We start from the raw sequence: 12,276 nt of genomic DNA, 5'->3' as shown, positions 1-12,276 counted from the left end.
ACTCCACTTTAAAATTTTAAGAAAAAGGGGGATTTGGAGAAGAGAAAACAAGAATTACAAGCCAGGCAGCCTAACATAAGTAGGAGTGAAAGTGTCATCTATAATAAAGAATGATGACAATACACTGAGAAAATAACTTTGAAATCATGTTTGACAAACGTACTGGAATTTTTAAGGATTAACTCATTAGAGGAAGGTGAATCAGATATTGTATTTTCAGGAAATTCTATATAAAATCAAAGCATGTGGGGTTGGTGATCATACACTGGTGTCGATTGAGACTTAGCAGACAGGAAAAAAAGTTAAGAATACAATGGGTCATTTCCAGAGTGGAAATTTCCAGTAGTCACAAGTAGAGTTGCTTGTGCTCCCAACTTTTCAGAATATGTAAATTAAATAATTTGGATGAGCAAATCAAAATGTAATAGTTCCAAGTATGCAGGCAACACAAAACTAAGTGGTATTGACAGCAGGAGGATGATGTTCAAAAATAAACAGCTTCATAACAAAAAGTAGTGTTAAATGGCCATATTGGTAGGAAAGACAGCAAAAATGGCAAGGAAGTCTTGTGATGGTAGATTGGGATTATCTCTGAGGAAAACAAGAAATTAAGAGGTGGTTTGACACAAGTTTCATCATAGCTTTGGATATGTCTGGACAGACTGGCAGTAGGGATGTAGTGTCCTTTAGTGAGGGGGTGGGTGGAATCTAGAAGAAGTCAAGGTGTCAGGATACATAATAAGCTATTTTGGACAGAAGTGAACAATTAATTTCTTTACTCAGAGCTTGATACAGTGTCTTTCTGCTCCTAGTATCTAATGTTTTGACTAACAAAGCCAACAAAAACAGCTTAAAAAGATTTTGTCATTCAACTTCTACTCAATCCTTCCTGTTCATCTACTTGTCCAAATGGATTTAAAATGTTGTTATAGCTATATCAGCATCTACCACTTCCTCTGCTAGTTCTTTCCACACAAGCTACCCAGTGTATGAAAATGTTGCCCCTCGGGTCCTTTTTAAATAAAACCAAAGTTTTGAACTCCCCTAATGTATGGAAGGAGTCATCAATAGTGCCAACAAGCCCTACTAGCATAGCAACTAGCAAAAATGAGAATCAATGGAATGGGGGCAGGGATGGAGAGAGCACGCGGCCTGGTTGGGGGATCATACCTGGCATAAAAGAAACAGTTTGCTGTTTTGGTTAGCACCATCTCAGCAATCAGGAAATTTCTGGAGTAGTTCCTCAGAGCTGTGTCCTAGATCCAGCTGTTTCAATGACTTTCTCTCAAGCATAAGGTCAGAGTTGTACAGTGTACAGGATCACGCAACTCTTTGGGTACATACAAAAATGCGACAACTCCTAGACAATATCCAGGCTTGAGCTTGCAAGTAGCAAATGTGCCACAAGTACCAGGCAATGCCCATCACAAAACAAAAAAAAACTAAACATCACCACTTCATATTCATTGGCATTACATCACTGAATCTCTAACAACCTGGGTGTTAGCATTGACCAGAAACTGAACCAGACTAACTAGATAAACACTGGGGCTACAACTTAGTTTTTCTTTCACATCACATTTGCATATCACTAAGTCTGTGCCATCTTGTCTATTGTTATACAAATAGGAAAAATTTCACTGTCCATTTTATTGGAACCTCATGAATTTGAAATCTTCCTTCAGATCTCCTCTTAGACTTTTCTCCAAGAGGAGTCCCCAACCTATCAACTGACATTTCTCAGCCTTTCAACAATTTTTGTAAATCTAATCTGTACTTTTCCTAGTGTATTCACATTCTTCCAATAGAATGTACAGTTTTGGGCATCACAATACTCCAGTGGAGGTCCAACACGTCTTCCAAAAGTTCAGAATTACCACATTTCACTGACGTTTTAAGATCAGGGGCATAAATTCTGGGATACCATCTGCTGACAACTCTTGCTATCTGCCAAAGGTGACAGAACATTAGAGTATCTCCACTCCTGTGCCCTTTTAAGCATTGGGCTGTTCATGTTTTTACTACTAATGCATCATTTCACACTTCTACACATTGAACTGTATCTGTCATGTCTCTGGCCATTTCACCAACTTATCAATATCCTTTTGAGATTTCACATTATATAACCTGTGAGGAGGACAATTTTCAAGTTTCCAAACAAATCGGCCAACTGCAAATACTAAATGACTTCCATTCAGGTCCACTACCACTACAAAAGCAACAAACCCAATTCTTTGAAAGCTCCACTACAATTCCTCTGCCATCCTGAAAAATAGTCATTTCTTGAGAGTAGGAACTGCAGATGCTGGAGAATCTGAGATGACAAAGTGTAGAGCTGGATGAACACTTCAGGCCAAGCAGCAGGAAAGCTGATGTTTCAGGCCTAGACCCTTTTTCAGAAGTGGGGGAGGGGAAGGGAGCCCTGAAATAAAGAGAGAGGGGGGGGGTGGGGGCAGATAGATGATGAATAGAGGAGATGATAAGTGGAGATGGAACCAGTAAAAGGTAGGGAGGATGGACAGGTCAAGGGTGGGATGAGGAAGGACAGGTTAGGGAGGCAGGGACAAGCTGGGTTGCAGTCAGGGAGGAGCGATTTTGAAGCTTTGAGGTCATATTGATACCATTGGGCTGCAGGGTTCCCAAGCAGAATGGGTTGCTGTTCCTGCAACCTTCGGGGAGCATCATTGTGGCACTGTGGGAGGCCCAGGTCATCTAAGGAATGGGGGGGTAAAAAAAAAAAGTTGAAATGGTTCGTGACTGGGAGGTGCAGTTTAGTGCGAACCAGGCGGAGGTGTTCTGCAAAAGGAGTCCGCAAGCCTCTGCTTGGTTTCCCCAGTGTAGAGGAAGCCACAACGGGACCAGCAGATACAGTATACCCCATTACCGGAAGTGCAGGTGAACATCTGTTTGATGTGAAAAGTCCTCTTGGGGCCTGGGAACGGGGAGGTGTAAGGGCAGGTGTAGCACTTGCTGCGGTTGCAGGGAAAAGAGCCAGGGGTGGTGGGGACCAGAGGAGAGTGTGGAGAGGACAAGGGAGCCACAAAGAGAGTGGGCCCTCTGGAAGGGTGGGGGGGGGGGGGGAGAAAGTCTTTGCTGGTGGGGGTTGGTTTGCAAGTGACAGAGGATGATACGTTGGATCCATAGGTTGGTGGGGTGGTACATGAGGACGACGGGGATTCTCTTTTGGTTGTTATTGCGGGGAGAGGGTGTGTGAGGGATGAGTTGCAGGAGACATGGTCGAGGGCATTCTTGACCACTGGTGGGGAGAAGAGTTGTGATCCTTGAAAAACAAGCACATCTGAGATGTATGGGAGTGGAAATGCCTCATCCTGGGAGCAGATGAGGTAGAGCCAAAGAAATTGGGAATAGGTGATGGCATTTTTGCAAGAAGGTGGGTGGGAGGTGTATTCTAGGTAGCTGTGGCAGTCAGTGGTCTTTTGACATGGATATCGGTTTCTAGGTGGTTGCTGGAGATGGAGACAGAGGTGTCCAGGAAGGAGAGACAGAGAGAGGTATGTCCATCCTGGGCCTCCTGCAGTGCCACAATGATGCTACCCAAATGTTGTAGGAACAGCTACTCATATTCCGCTTGGGAACCCTGCTGCCCAGATGGTGTTATCAAACATGCACTTCACAAGCTTTAAAAATCTCTCTTCCCCCTACCGCATCCCAAAACCAGCCCAGCTTGTCCCCGCCTCCCTGACCTGTCCTTCCTCCCACCTATCCCCTGCCTCCTACCTTAAGCCCCACCCCTATCTCCTACCTACTAACCTCATCCCACCCCCCTGACCTGTCCATCCTCCCCACCTACTTTTATCCCCACCTCTTTGGCCAGTCTGTCTCCTCCCCACTTATTGTCTCCTCTATCCATCTTCTGTCTGCCTCCCCTCTCTCCCTATTTATTTCAGAACCCCTTTCCCTCCCCCTCCCCCATTTCTGAAGGAGGGTCTCGGCCCGAAGTGTCACATTTCCTGCAATGCTGCTGCTTGGCCTGCTGTTCATCCAGCTCTGCAACTTCTCTCCATTTAAAGTGATAACTGTTTCCTAACATTCAACCAATTTTACATCCACATTGCTACTATCCCTTTTATTCCATGATCTATAGCACTACACAAATCTATAGTCTGGTGCTCCATCAAATGCCTTTTGAAAGTCCACATACCACATCAAAACCATTACCCATTGACACTGTTGACTTTTCCATCAAAAAGTTGGCTAAAACAGAAAATTTCCCTTTTAGAAATCCGTGTTGCATCTTCCCAAACAATCCACTTATTCCCTGTGATTCTTAATTCTAATCCTGCAAATTCCACTCTCACATCCTTCAATATACTTGGTGTATCTCATCTGGTCCCTATAGCTTGTCAACTTTAAGCACTGATACATTATCCCATCAATACCATCTCCTTCTCAATTCTGAAGGCTTCTAGATGACAGAAGGGTGACTTGAACTGGTTAGTTTCTAACTCAGTAAAGAGAGCTGCAAAACTTCATTTAACACTACAGCTTAGTGCCAGCTTCGTTTAAAGCCCTCCCCTTAATACCACCAAAAATGCCTTAAATAGGAACTTATCCCAGCTCTGTTCAGGTACAGCCCATCCAGCTTGTATTGGTGCAAACAAAGTGTGGAGCTGGAGGAACACTGGCCTGCTGTGTTCCTCCAGTTCCGCACTTTATGTGACTCCAGCATTTGCATTTCCTGCTATCTCACAGCTTTTATTGACGCCACCTTCCCAAGAGCCAATTCCAGTCTTCCAGGAATCTACAATCCTCCCTTCTGCACCATACTTAGTCATGCTTTCATCTGCCTTATCCATTTTCTCTGCCCCCATTGCCACATGCAAGTGGGCAATCTAGAAAATACTACATTTGTTCAGTAAATTTTCTATCCAGTTCTCCAAATTCTGAATGCAGGATCACAATCTCCCCTTCTCCTGAGAAGTCAGTCATCGATAGTAATGACTTATCTGCTTACCTTCCCCAGGGGGAATGAAATAAAAATACTCAAATAGGTGGCTTGGAGATACAAAACTGCATTTACTATTTCAATTGGTGAAGAGCAGAGTCTGGCTTCAGTTCAGAGTAATCCAGGCAGTACGTCCTGCAGATGCGCAACGGTTGGATGTCACATTACACAAAATGTGATTTAATGCACTTTACTGAATTATCACTGTACTATGTGGCCCAAGCAACAGGTGACAACCAGTAGCCTAAATACGAATTATTTCAGTTTCCACTAAAGTAGGGCACAAGTTATCTTGAACTGCATTATTACAGCAACATCTTTAGGAAGAGCAACAGGCCAGAAATACTTAGAATTCACTCGAGTATCAAACTCAAGTGGGGGGCTAATTCTGTTTGCCACCACACCCCTCAACCCCACCGATAAACATTCTGCTTTAGAGAGTAAAGAGAGAATTTCCTCTGGGCAAAACTGAACTGAAAGACAGCAGCTGATACTAATCAGACTGTGGGATTTGGGAATTGTTGGAGCTCTGGGAACATTCTGGTACTGCTCTGCACTTCTCAAGTTATGGACTGGACCATTTACCCCTCTGATACCCCAGCCCTAACACATGACTGACCTTATAAGACCCATCATAGAATGACTTTTTTGGGAAAACCAAAATTAACAGTAACTTCATAGAAGCCACATGATTCCAAGACATTCATGCTGCCTGTCTCAATGATTTCTTTGTTTTCTGTTACAGAAAATGGTTTATTATTAACTGAAAGTCGTCCTAATCTTCAATCCTCCTGATTATTCGTTCATCCCAGCCAGTAATGGATTTCTTTTCAGAAGGAAGGATGAAAATATAAAGTGCCGTCCCTTTGTGGGAAGTGGGTTGTTATTACTGCAGTCTTTAAAAAGCAAAAAGGGTCCTGGTCAACTCAAGTTAAAAATCTCCACCTACAATGGTTAAAAGATGCAATCTGCAGTGGCAGTTAGCTACATGGATCAAAATGCCCCAAGTCTGGGTTACAAATTAGCTGATCTCAGCCAGAATAGCTGCAGTTTTGAAGCCTCAACACTTAAAGAAATTTCAGTTCCCATTCCAGACCCATAACTAACTACCTTTCCACTGGAAAGTAATTGTACGTGGGCAGCACATGAGAACTAGACCTTCTACTCCTTAGACAAATAAATAGTCACCAATACTCACTCCCCAAGACAGGAAAAATTCAAGATACTGCAGGGGCTCCTGATGCCTACTGTACTGTGCCCCAACAAAATGAAGGAACAAAAGTAAAAGTCAGAAAGTTGGGGGAGGGGGAAAAGTCAACAGATCATTTTAAAAGGAGGCTGACTATTTTGACAATCCTTTCCACTCAGCCCTTTATGCATTTGAAATCAATGACAGTACAGGAAATTAAAAGTTTGAAGTAAATTAAATATTTGATTTTTAAACAAAACCTATGCTATGACAGAAGATACTTGCAAGGAATCTACTGATTGTCAACTCACCATGTTGCTGAATGTTTAGCCCTGCAATCACATTCCTATGACATTCTTGTAGTGTTTCTGAGTATGGAGCTTTGTAAAGCAGTCCCCTGTCTCCAGCAATGTCACCCTCCCAGCTGCTTACACTCTGAGCACATAGTCTTTTCATCGCACAATCTGTCTGAGAGGACAATGTGAACCAGATGGAAATAATCCAATCATTTTCTTTTCCTTAGGCCCAACTCCCAAACTGTTCACTTTTTGAGGAAAAAAAAATGAAACATTTGCTGCTTTCAAAGGCTGAAGCTCAGGCAGATTGAGACCGTCAGGGCAGAATTGACTCTGAAATGACCCTCCTTTCTGCATACGCTGAGACCAAACCCCCCACCCCCTTCCTCATTAAATACAACAGTTCTATTTACTGGCACTGTCGTCACTGGGTCTTTCAAAAACCAGTCGTGTTCTTCAGAGAAGTCAGCTTATTATTTGCTCTTGTAAGTCTCCCTTGATCCAGGGAAACATGGGAGCATTGTCAAGGTCTATATAGCATGTAAATTTTGCATTTACCCCACAGAAGAAAGAATGTGATGTACTTTCAGTTCATAAAAAGGATGGATCCAATTCCCCTTCGAATTCCAGGCTAGGGAAACATTTTAAAAAAAAACACTTTTTGCATTCAATTTAAGCTGCTATGCTTCATACAGCCAGATTCCCACAGATTTTTAATGAGTCAGAAAACCACAAGAAGCAAAAATGCAAGTTCAAAGTTACAAATTAATATTGATAAAAAGAATCAAGCTTTATGTCACAATTCCTACAGAGATCAGAGATCAATAAAAGAATTCAACTTCCAGCAAAACTTCATGTTTCAAGATTTTAAAAACTGTGGCAGAAGGCTAAAAACACTGACTCCATATGTGTAAGCTAGTTACAACTCAGACCCCAAACCAGTAAGCTCTATCATAATGAAGAAAGCACACTTCATAGATATACATTGCATTGTCCTTTAAATGGGCAGTGAATTCACATGGACCTAAGTGATTTCAGCTTGCAACATCACTTCCATCAGGTACAAGTACAGAACCAAAGCATTGCTGAAGACATTTTGGCAAAGCATTAAAATTGGCAGACTTCACAAGAACAAATATGCAACCTAAACCAAAATTTTTGTACTGTAGGAGAACAGCAGGTTTTGATTGGTAGAGGCTTGCCCTGAAGAATGCTCCACTTAGATAAATTCATTGCCAGTTATCATCTGCATTTAAACATGAACCAGACAGACTGACTGCAACTGATCGAGGTATTGGCATGAGGAATGACACCAGACAGGCAACGGTGGTCACCTATTTTGTTCTATTGAAACAGGCAGCATGTGTATGTGTATGTGCTTATGTTCTTGCCACCCTGTCTATTAACAGGTGTAGCTTTTAGTACACAAAGTGCACAACATTGTTCCTGAAACTTAAATTGGTTTGCAGGATTATTTAGCAAATCCCAAAAATTAGTCTCATATTGGGCATTTCAGACATTTGCAAGCAATGATTGGTTGGATATGGATGATACCTTGCCTGTTGCAAATAGCTGAAGAGTCACACAATTTGAAACAATCTGCCAGTCTTTAAGATTTATGTCCCATGTATCTGCCATCACATCAGCCCAGAAACTCTTAAGCCATATTATGCAATGTTGTAGGCAAAGCTTTCTCTCTTCTGTAGAATCCGGTTAAATGGTAAACACCATGTGTTGTTGCTTCTATGCTGTAACATGAAACTGCCAGTGTTACCTATTCCTTGAATTTAAGATTCTTACCCTTCTGGGCCAAAGGGGCAGACTGGGCACTTAAGACCAGAAGTGGCAGCCTTGGGCTCATTTCAGAGTTTGTACAACATAGAGTGGGAAATCAAGTCAGGATAGCTTTGACATGTCCACATTCTTGATGCATACCTCAAAACGCACGACTAAACCCACAGCCACTAATTTTGGTGCTGAAACATTCCCAGTCTATCTTGGATTAAGACAGAATGAGCATGCATACACATACCTGTTTTAGCTGAACAAAATAGGCAACATCCACTCTCAATGATGCGTTCCTCAGGACAGTAATATGATCAGGGTCCACCTGCCCGATTTAAATTTAAACAAAGTGTGGTAATTAACTGGCAGCGTAATTAGCTGTTGTCACTCTCCCAAAACCTTGCAAACTAACACTGAATTTTCAGTTAGATCTTACAGTCTCAGAGGCAATTTCAATACTGAAATGAATCATGTGGACCTTGTAATTCATCAGCATTTCTGCCTGATGACACGAGATTCCAGATCTTTACACTGGAAATAAATGGATGCTAAAATAGTCAGATGGTATTTGTTACTTTGGAGAAGTGTTAGCATGCAGGTGACCACCATTGCTGCTAAATGTCTTGCACCTTCTTCCCAATCAACAATCTGGGCTCCTTTATACTCTACCAACAAAAAAACAAGCTTTTTTTTCCCCCTTGCTATCAGGCATATTTTAAAAACGGGTCCTTCAATACCCTTTATTTTAGGTTGTGGGGTATTCAGCAATGGTGAGGCTTTTAAGCTGCCAAGGGACAACGATTAGATCCTCTTTCCGATCTTTACCTGACATTTGAATGCAGCAAATGTTACCTCCCACTTAGCCTGTGCCGGAATATTTTCCGGGATTACTGCACCCAGGCATGAACTATTCAAACCCAAAAGGAACTGAAAATAGTTCATTATTGTGCAATAACAATTGCACATCCACATTCTTAGTTCGATAGAGGGGAAACTAAAAGCTAGAATGAAGCTGAAAGCGATTAAGCCATCTTCACACTGAAGAACTCCTTCAGAAATGTCTGAGGCTGTAACTGGCCTCCAACGACACCCAACTTCCTTTGTGCTAGGTAGGGCTTCATTCAGGAGAAAAAGCAGCTTCTCCCCAGTTACCAATGATTTTCATGTCAAGGGGCAGTTGCTCACCTTTGGAGATTCAGCTCTTATATCCACTGGGTTGTAGTGAGGTCTGGAACCAAAGTGGCCCAAATTGAACATTGTTAAGTAGGTCATAGTGCTACTTGACTGCACTTCACAGCCGTCAACAGTACCAGCCATCATTTGATGGCGAAGAATAGTCAAATGGGGTGTGAAGTAGCTGAGTGGGATTGGTCATACTTTAACAAAAAAAAAGCAGAGTGTGGAAAATTGCACAACTGTCAGGTAGAGGTTATCGTTACAGCCATTCCTGGAACGCAAAGATTTCGTTACTATAGTCAGGGCGTTATCAGGGCCCACATCCTATCTTAAATAGCCCATTTCTTGATAGGAGAATGATTAAATGGAATTGTCCCTAGCATAACAAATGCCAGTCTTTGCCCATCAGGAAGAGGCCAACACATTGTTCCAGGGCTTCAGTCTTGCCTTTTGCTCTGCCACATTGAGCTATGTTGATATTTCCAAAGCTTCCCCTTTTCTATTTAGCAGTCTAATTGTCAATACCATTCACAACTGGTGAAAGGGCTGCTGAGCTTTGATCTGATCCATTGAGTGAAGTGATCCCACAACCAATGAGTTGTTGCTGTTTAGCATGTTGGTATTCCCAAATTGCACCTTCACTAATCTGACACCACTTTTTTTTGTAGGCATGCCTGGGGCACTCCTGCCTTCGTCGTTGAGCCAGAAATGATTGCTGGATTGATGGTGGTAGTGGTAGAGCAAGGGATTTTCAGGACCTGTGCTTATAAATTTCAGTTGAATACATTTTTTTTTTTAAAAATGTCTATTAGCCAATAGCACTTCCCGAAGCCCCAGTCTGAGCTGCTGGAACTGTTGATAATTGTAGTGCCACATGAATTGAGAGAGCATCTTCAGTGCCAAGATGAGAGTGCCCCTTCAAGGGCTGTGCTGTGGTCATTCCTACCAATGATGTCCTGCTTATATGTATCTGCGGCAGTTATATAGGTCAAGGCAATATCAAACAGATTATAATCACCTGTTGGTTCTCTAACTACCTGCTCCAGGTTGGACTTGGCAGTTAGCCCTCAAGGTCTTAGCCAGAACTAGTGCTAATATACAGTCACCTTGGTGATGGGCACTGCCCTTACCACCTTCACTGCACATTCAAAAGTCATATGTAACATGGAGGAAACTGGTAGATGACAAAATTCCGCCAGTGGTTGACATGTCCAAATTTGACCCAATACCAGATTTCATGCAGTCAACATTGAAGACTGCCATGATCACTCCTTCCTGATTTTAATGCCATGATGCCATCTCTTGTAGGTCTTGTGGGGCAGAACATATGCTAAATGATAATGGAAGAGCCCTGGTCAGCTCTAGCAACCAAAAAAATAAGTTTGGCATTGTGTTGAGGGCTTGGTAGAGTGTTACTTTTCTCACTTTTAGTCCCTAGGTCAATAATGGGCGATTCTTCTGGGTTTATTTTTATTTCCATTTCTTGTAGCCTCAGCCCAACTAGACTGCTTGATGAGCCACTTTAGGGAACAGTTTGAGACAGGCATATTGCTGCGAGTCTGGAGTTGCGCGTGGTTGTTCTAACTCTTTCACCTTCTCACAGCACTTCTTACGTTGAAGATACAGACAGAGTCACAGATGTAAAGCATGGAAACAGACCCTTCAAACCAACTCATCCATGCCACTAGATATCCTAAATTAATCTAGTCGGATTGGCCAGCATTCAGCTTATATTGCTCTGAATCATTCTTGTTCATATACCCATCCTAAAGCCTTTGAGGTGTTGTAATTGTACCAACCCCCCACTATGTCCTCTAGCAGCTCAGTGCACGTGCATGCAGTTACCCCTCAGCTTAAACTTATGCCCTCTAGTTTTGGGTTGCCTATCCTGGGGAAAAGACTTCAGCTATTCATACTCATGATTTTATAAACCTCTATTAAGAGGTCACCCCTCAGCCTCTGACATTCCAGGGAAAACAGTCCATGCCTATTCAGACTCTTGTGTAGCTCAAACCCTCCAACCTTAGCAACATCCTTGTTAAAAGTCTTCTTTTCTATACCCTTTCACATTTCATAACATCCTTCCTATAGCAGGGAGAACAGAATTGAATGCAGCATTCCAAGCCGGGGTGGGGGGGGGAAAAAAAAAGAGAGAAATCAGCCTAACCATGTCCTGCACAGCCACAACATAACCACCCAACTCCTATAGTCAATGCACTGATCAACAAAAGGCAAGCATACCAAACACACCTTCACTATCTGGTCTACCTGCAACTGTACTTTCAAGGAACTGTGAACCTGCACTCCAACTAAATCCAAATTTCAATGGGTCGATCTAGATTGCTTCATTTGGTCATTTTTGATTAATTGACCAAAAAAAGTAGTAGTTTGACTTAGTTCAGATTTACTTGAAGCAATGAAACTGCAAAAGTCCAGTGCAGACAAGCTGCAAATTCTTGATCTAAATGTTGCATTCTGTTCTCTGTATGCCCAGTAACCCACTGAGGTCTAGCTACACATTGCAACTCCATTAAGGAAGTTTAAAAAAATTGAATTGTTATATAGATGATGTTTAAATAACTACTGTTTGCAGTAGAACAATGGCTGATTTGGTACCTCTACATTTTTACCCAATGTTTGATAAACTTTCACCCCATACTCAAGAATCGACCTTTGCATTGAAAAAAAATTGAAGACTTTGCTCCTACTGCTGTCTAGGGAACAGACAGTTCCAAAGCCTCATGACCCTATGTTAGAAAACATTTTATCTTTGCCTTAATTGAACAATCCCTAGTTCTGCTTCTGTCGAGGCAGCACATTCTATCCACAAATGATATGATCCTCAGGTGTAGGAGCAGAAGTGG

The 12,276-nt window shown here is 42.2% G+C and overlaps 1 protein-coding gene across 6 annotated transcripts in view; it reads right to left on the bottom strand.

The window, feature by feature from the left end:
• dennd2b (DENN domain containing 2B) overlaps positions 1–12,276 on the bottom strand; it is a 403,328-nt gene that overhangs the window by 270,316 nt on the left and 120,736 nt on the right. For 2 of the 6 annotated variants that reach the window (XM_048545171.2, XM_048545170.2), the window contains exon 2: positions 8,484–8,561. The exons of 3 other annotated variants lie outside the window; for them this stretch is intronic. The gene's annotated coding sequence lies outside the window, so the exon portion shown is untranslated. Of the gene's footprint in view, positions 1–6,466; positions 6,769–8,483; positions 8,562–12,276 lie in introns of those variants that run through there. One more of the 6 variants, XM_048545169.1, reaches the window with a different exon arrangement.

Source organism: Stegostoma tigrinum, chromosome 17 (assembly GCF_030684315.1).
Source record: "Stegostoma tigrinum isolate sSteTig4 chromosome 17, sSteTig4.hap1, whole genome shotgun sequence".
Lineage (NCBI taxonomy): Eukaryota > Metazoa > Chordata > Chondrichthyes > Orectolobiformes > Stegostomatidae > Stegostoma > Stegostoma tigrinum.
This window is presented reverse-complemented; position numbering and strand designations above follow the sequence as displayed.